At 38.6% G+C, this 8064-nt stretch overlaps 1 pseudogene; it reads left to right on the top strand.

The window, feature by feature from the left end:
* Positions 1-1803: 1803 nt before the first annotated feature.
* Positions 1804-7764, top strand: LOC102874560 (annotated as a pseudogene).
* Positions 7765-8064: the final 300 nt, after the last annotated feature.

The following is an 8064-nucleotide window of genomic DNA, read 5'->3' on the forward strand; positions in this document are numbered from 1 at the left end:
GCCTTCTTGACTCTGAGGTATTCTCTAACACTCTCTGCATTTTTTGGAGAAGGCTTAACTTCTTTTTCACTGTGTTTAAAGTTGCCTGTTGCTTTCTTGACATGATTTTAAGGTTTTTTGGGTTTTTTAAATAAGTGGTAGGTTGTTTCTATAGTGTCTGTGAAAGTTGGTGGTAGTTTTTGCCTTTATAATGTTACTAATTAGTTGCCAAGTTAAAATGTTCAGTCTATGGTGTGAGCTACTCATTCTACTGTAAGCCCTTTCTGGGAAAATTTGCCTTTCCTAAAATCCTTGAGTTTCACTCTGTTCTGCACTACAGCCCTATAGGAATCTCACTTTGATGTAGTCCCCTGACACCAACTAATAGGCCTTCTTCATGTAAGAAGTGGCTGAGTGGTGTGAGACAAGGTGCTCTACTTAAGGAGTTTCTTATACTCCTTTTCTCCTGAAGCTTAATGTCTTCCTTTGTCTCTGGAGTGGCATTAGAGTAGAGATCAGGCCTAACATCTCAAACAGCTTGTTTGCAGGGGATCTCAAGTCAGCCTTCTCTCTCTTTTGCAAAAAAGCTACAGAAATTCTTTCCTCTGCTTTAGGTTCCGTATGCTAAAGTCTTTTTGTGTGTAGTCCCTGGTATGGTCCCACAGCTGAAGAGGCAAGGACCCCAAGATGGAGGGACCTATAACCCCCAAGGCGCTTCAGTCCCCTCTCTCAACAAGCAATGGAAAATCCTCACTCTCAACACAGAGCCTCACCTTTTCTCCTGCAGTGTAGTATCTTTCCTTGTCTAGTGTGACTAGAGATCAGGACCACCAGCTTAGACAGCTTGTATGCATAGGCTTTCAAGTCAGCCCTCCTGTGCAGAGACCTAAGAATATTCTTTTCTCTGATTGAAGTTCTGTATACTAAAGTTTCTTGTCCTGTTTGGCTCCTGAGCTAGCCCTACAGCAAGGACCCCAGAAGGAAGGACCTATAACCCCAGGGGTGCCTCAATTCTATCTCCCCACAAGCAAAGGAGAGTTCTCGTTCTTGGCTCACACAGAGCCTCATCTCCTCTCACCTTTTCTTCTGCAGCTTATTCGTGTTCTCCTTTGTGTCTGGTGTGGCAGGAGATCAGGACCACCAGCTCAGGCAGCTTATATGTAGAGGGTATCAACTCAGCCTTCTGTTGCAGAGAGCTAAGAAAACTATTTCCTCTGCTTAAAGTTCTGTATACTATACTCTTTTAAATACATTTTTAAAAATTAATTTTAATGTAAGTTTACGGAGACTTCGGATTTCAGTCATTCACTGTTGTACTTTTCTCCCTGCCCACCCACCCTGCCCCAGATTCACTCTTCTCCTTGAAAAGTAAAAGAAAATCTCTTTCATTGTTATGCAATCCCTTCCGCCAAGTCCACTCCACTATGCAACCTTCATTGAGGACTCCTGTCATGACAAGAATACTCAATTATATATCCCTTTTAAACAGTTCTCTCTCTCATCTGTTTTAATGTAGCATGCATCTTTCTTACCTCACAATTAAAATGTAATTTCTATTTGAATTGGAAAAAATGTTTTTCCATTCTTATTCAATTCATAATTATGTCTACACTCTGAGACTATCATCATGAATTACAGGCTCTAGAAAAAAAAAAGAAAAAAATGTTATATCTAAGAGGAAGGAGGGAAAAGAAGAAATTTTATGAAACTTGTTGAAGTTGAACAGACTTACCCTTTATTATATGTAGTATTATAAATTCAATCTAGCATTATCATTAATAATAGACATTAACCTATAAGAAGATACATTGTCTGCCCGGCAAGATGAACAGATATGCTCAGGCAAATGACACTATACCTATGATAATAAAAGTTTCTCAGATGATTATATATATATATTGAATATACCATGGACTACTAAGAAAACGAAAAGGTTTGTCCTGGATAGGGTGAAGATGAGCTGCCTCTTCGAGGCAAGGATGCTGAATTTTCATCTGACATACTGTGGACATGTTGCAAGGAGGGACCAGTCCTTGGAGAGGGATATTATGCTTGGGAGGGTGGAGGGACAGCGCAGGAGAGGAAGACCCTTGATGAGATGGATTGATTCAGTGACTGAGGTAATGGGGTGGATGTGTTGGTGATGGTGAGACTGGCGCAGGATAAGGCAAAGTTTAGGGCTGTTGTATATAGGATCGCTATGATTTGCAGGCTACTCGACGCCACATAACATATATATATGAAAATCTTGTAAAAAGTAGAGCAAGCAGAACAAAATTATGAAAAATTTTTGTTTCTAGAAGTTCAGAACTTCCAGTCTTGAGGGCTATAAACATCAATTGGCATATTATAGTCTATAAAAGACAATATTTCTACCTTTTCCTTTGGTAAGAAGCAACTAAGGTATTAAAAGTTTGCAAGGAGTAATCTATTATTTTTGGACTATCCTTATTCTTGGCTACAAAGAATAATAAAAAATAAAAAAGAAAGAAGACTGTCAGTTCAGAGGACTATGGGCTAAGTGATCTTAATCTCAATACCCTGAAACCAGAAAAAATAGGTATTACTCATTTACCACTGCTGATTGTTCAGAAAAGAATTACTGTAGAAGGTTTCTGATAAAGTGACATAAAAATGTGAAACAAAACTCAAAATCATCAAAAACGTCCAGTCTTACTGGGAAGATAGAGATTGTTGGAATCCTAAAGGCCTTGGTCCTTAGTCTAGAACTAAAATTAATGTACAATCAAACAGTAAACAGGCTTATAGAACAATTTAATGCCAAGGAAAAGCATTTCTTAGACCAATCAACCATACACGATAAAAAGTACATTTTCCCAGGGATAAAACTCAGAAGGGACAAACGGGTAAGAAAGAAGGGAAAAAAAAAACAACCAAGAAGCAAGGAAGAAGTTGGAAGAGGATTGATAAAATGTGAGAATTGTAATTAAGGCCTTGAAACATTATGAACATGAATGGATGAATGAAAAATCAAATTTTGCTATAAACTTTTACTAAAAACACAACACAAAATTTTAAATGAAAAGAAAAAAACTGTAAGAAATTTCTATTGCTGTTAAGTCCATTCCAATTCATAGCAACACTGTAAGATAGATTAGAACTGCCTCATAAGGCTTCCAGAGCTGTAGTATTTACAGAAGCAAGTTGTTGGAGTTTTCTCTCAGGTTTGAACTACATATATTTTAATTAGAAATCAAGTGCTTAACCACAACATGATTAGGATTTCTATTTTCCAAATATGTCTCCTTTTCTATATAGTTTTTCCTTTTCTATTTTTATAACTCATCTAAGAGAACTAGTTTAATGAATAACTCTTTTAATTGTAATTGTAAAATATTGTCCATATTTTCATAATGGAAGAGAAAGAAGAGTGTGCATGGTGAAGTTGGAAGGGGAACATGCCTTAATATCTTGATAAGCCACTTTAATAGAATATTTTATCAAAATTATGACATACCAAGAAATCGTTCCCTCATTTTAAGCCATTTAAAAGCTTTACTACTAAATCAGTTTGGATCTGTTCTAACCTTTGAATTCTAAAGGCTGGGGAATTAAAATCTTGGCTTCAGAGACCATCAATGAGATAACATAAAGGAAAGTGAAGGAAGGAGTCAGTTCAAACCCAGAGCCAGCAATATCAAGGAAGAAGTTTCTACAAGCTCGTGGGGATACTGATCCCATTCTGAAGGAATGTAGAAAACAGCAGCTTTCCCAAAGAGAGACCCCAAATTATGTTTTTAGGTGAAGCAGTCCAAGCCAAGCTTCCTTAAATGGTTACAGACTAAGCCAAGAAAATTTCCGTCAGTTTCACATTTTTTCTTGAGTTGCTCAGATATCATAAATCTAGAATTACATTGGGATTCAGGGTGGGTTGGTAGGAAGCATTATCCAAGAACATTTCCAAGGTATCCAATATTAATAATAGCTATCCTTTTAGTGGCAAGAAGCTGCCCTGTAATAATAGCTGTCCTTTGAATATATGCCATATGCCAAAAATTAACCAACGTTTCATTGTTCTAATTCTTATAACATTCATATTGTTGTTAGTTGCTATCAAGTTGACTCTAGTTCAAAACCACCTTATGTATTACAGAACACACTTTACTCAGTCCCAAATGATCTTAATGACCATCGATATATTTGAGTCTATTGTCTTGGCCATTGCGACAATTCTCCTTTTTGAAAGTTTCACTAAAATGAAGATATTTTCTAGACAAGAAAATTGAGACTCACAGAGGCTAAGTCACTTAAGTAAGGACACAGACTATGTTGTCCTTTAAATAATTTAAATGAGTAATTAAGCAAGGATTGTAGTTGTTGAGTGCCATAGAGACCCTATAAAACAACAGATCTGAAACCTGTCCTCTCCTCTTCACCTCTGATATACTTGAGTGCATTGCCACAAACTCTCTATCCATCTTATTAAGGGTCTTCCTCTCACTGACCTTCAAACCTTTCCAATCATGATGCCCCTTTTCAAGAAATAGTTTCTTCTAAAGTATAAGAGATGAAGCTTCACCATCTTTGCCTCCAACGAACAGTTCAGCGGCACTTTTTCCAAAACATATTTGTTTGTTCTTTTGACAGTCCATAGGATATTTAGTTTTTTTCTCCAATACCATAAATCAAAGGTATCAATTCTTTTTCTTTCATCCTTTTTCATTGTCCAGCCTTCAGGTATGTAGCAAGTGATTGAAAAGACCATGGCCTACATCAGGTGTACTTAAGTTTTCAGACTGACATTATTGCTCTTCAGGATTTTTGAGAGATCCTTGACAGCAGACTTGTATAATGCAACAAATCTCCTGATCTCCTGACTACTGGTGCCAAGCGTTGCTCCAAGCAAGATTAAATAATTCATATTTTTCGGTTAAGCATAGTGGTGTCTATCAGCCCAGTGGTGAGGATTATTTTCTTCTTGAGGTTGAGATGTAATCTAAATTGAAGACTGTAATACTTGATCTTGTCCAGCAAGTGTTTCAATTCTTCTTCACTCTCAGCAAGCAAGGTTGTGTCATCTGCATAATGCAAGTTGCTGATGAGTCTTCCTCTTACCCTGATGACACATTTCTCGTCACAGAGTTCGTCTTTGAATTATTTGCTCAGCGCAAAAGGTGAATAGGTATGGAGGCAGGATATATCCCTGGCACACATTCTTTCTGATTTTAAACCATGCAGTGTTTCCTTCTTTCATTTGGAAAATAGCTTCTTGATCTAGTTATAGATTTTGCATGTGTATAAGTGTTTGGGGATTCCCATTCTTCTAAGTGTTAGCTATAGTTTATTATGATCCACATAGTCAAATGCAGTTGAATAATCAATAAATCACAGACAAAAATTTTTCTGGTATTTTCTGCTTTCTATCGGAACCCTTCTGACATCAGCAATGATAAACCTTTCTTGAACTGCTTCCCGCCATTTTTGGATGCTATTAAGCAATATTTTGTTTGCAAGTTATATTAATGATATTGCTTAATATTTTAGCACATCCTATTAATCACCTTTCTTAAAGATGGGAACAAATATGGATCTTTCCCAGTCAGTTGACCAGGCAGCTCTCCTCCAAATTTCCTGGCGTAGACAGGTGATCCTGTCCAGGGCTGCAACTGTTAGTTGAATCATGTCAATTAGTATCCCATCAATTCCTGGGGCCTTATTTTTTGCCAGTGCCTTCATGCAGCTTGAATTTCTTCCTTTATTAACAATGTCTCTTGTTCCTATGACACTTTCTGGAATTTTTCAAGGTTGAACAATTCTTTTTGATACACTGACCCTGTGTATTCCTTCCATCTTATTCTGATGCTTCAGATATCATTCCTTTGGTCTGCAGGTGATCTCCGTGGGCAACCAGAAAGACAGCGGAGTCACCCACTCTGTGCCTGAGTGCCCTCATGACAGACACCAGGACCAAAGATCCGACTTAGCCACTGTCCACACCGAATACACCCATTCAGGACCCAACATGCTGTGCTTCCCAGAGCCTCGGGTAGGACCAGAAAAGAGTGGTTTGAGCCATTATATGTGTATGGCTGGTTGTCTTTATGTTTGCTGATAGAGGTACAAATCCCATCAGTTAGTTTGTTATATTAGGGATTGATTTTCATGTTGTGAATTATTTTTTTCCTTAGGTGTGTACATGTTGTTCTATGCCATCGAGTCGCTTGTGACTTATAGCAACTCTACGTACAACAGTCCTCCTACAACCTACTCTATCTTGTGCCAACCTTATCGTCTCTGATACAATACCTTCATTACCCCAATCACTGAATCATCCATCTCATTGAGGATCTTTCTCTCGTACGCTGTCCCTCCACCCTCCCAAGCATGATGTCCCTCTCTAAGTACTTACTGGTCCCTCCTTGCAGCATGACCAAAGTATGTCAGACAAAGCTTCAAAATCCTTGCCTCCCAGGAGCTGTCTGTTTTCACTCTCTCTAGGATGAACATATTTGTTTATCATTTGCTTTATCAGTGCAGCACTTGTCTGTCTGTCTGCTGGAATGGTCTAATTTGTGGGTTTCTGTGAAGCTGGAGGCTATATAGCTGTTGTTTCAAATGCCAGATGGTCACCTATGGTAGATAGGTAACAGAAAAACTCTTAGATTATGTAGACTAGGAACACGGATTGGCTACCTAGTTAAAAAAAAATTTAAAAATCAGCCATAAACCTTTGAAAACCCTATTAACAGAGGAATATCGGTAGCTACAGTATTAGAAGAGACCAGAGGGGAAAGTCACTCAAAATTAGGAGAAACAGCTGCAAACAACCATTAGTAATTGGCACGTGGAATGTACAAAGTATGAATGTAGGAAAATGAGAAGTTATAAAAAGTGAAATGGAACACACAAAGATTTACATTTTGGGCATTAATGAACTGAGATGGACTAGCATGGGCCACTTTGAATCAGACAATCACATGATCTGCTATGTTAGGAATGAAAAACTGAGAAAGGCTAGTGTTGCATTCATAGTTAAAAAGACAATTTTGTCTTGTCCATCCACCTAAGAGGCCAAAGATAAAGAAGGCCAAGGAGAAGGTGGCCATGGTCAGGAAACAGGAGGCCAAAAAGGTGATGAATCCCCTGTTTTAGAATAGGCCCAAGAATTTCGGTATCAGACAGGATATCCAAGAGACCTTGCTTTGTCAAACGGCTCCGCTACATCCTACTGTAGTGGCAAAGGACAATCCTCTACAAGAGACTCAAAGTGTCCACTCATTTCGCTCAGGCCTTGGACCGCCAGACTGCTACTCAACTGCTGAAGCTGGCCCAAAAGTCTCCAACTGGAGGCCAAGCAGGAGAAGAAGCAGAGACTGTTGGTCTGGACTGAGAAGAAGGCTGTTGAAAAAGGAGACACCTCCACCAAGAAACCCCCTCTCCTCCATGGTGAGGGTCACCACCCTGATGAAGAATAAGAAGACCCAACTGGTGGTGATCATGTACAACATGGACCCTATTGAGATGGTGGTCTTCCTGCTGGTCTTGTGTCATAAGATAGGTATTCCCTACTGAATCATCAAGAGCAGAGCCAGGTTGGGCCACCTCATCCATCAGAAGACCTGCATCACCATTGCCTTCATACAGGTGAACCTGGAAGGCAAAGGCTCTCTGGTAAAGTTGGTGGAATCCATCAGGACCAATTACAAGGACAAATATGATTAAATATGTTGCCATTGGGGAGATATTGTCCTGGGGCTCATATCAATGACCCATATTGCCAAGCTGGAGACCAAGGCCAAAGAACTTGCCACTAAACTAGGTTGATATACAGTGACTTTTCCTTATGTAAGAATTAATTTATCCTTCCACCATCTGCCATTTTTCATTGTGGGTTGGGAAAAAAAAAGACAATTTCAATGTCTTTCCTAAAGTACAATGTTGTGAGTGATAGGATATTATTCATAGGTATATGACACATAACAACAATAAAACAACATACAAAGAAGACCTGTTAATATGACTATCAACCAAATATATGCACCAACAACTAAAGTGAAAGAAGAAGAAACGAGATTTCTGTTGATTTTTTTCTGTCTCAAACTGATCAAGCATGTAATCAAGCAA

This window comes from Elephantulus edwardii, unplaced genomic scaffold (genome assembly GCF_000299155.1).
Source record: "Elephantulus edwardii isolate Elephantulus edwardi_28Jun2011 unplaced genomic scaffold, EleEdw1.0 scaffold00046, whole genome shotgun sequence".
NCBI lineage: Eukaryota > Metazoa > Chordata > Mammalia > Macroscelidea > Macroscelididae > Elephantulus > Elephantulus edwardii.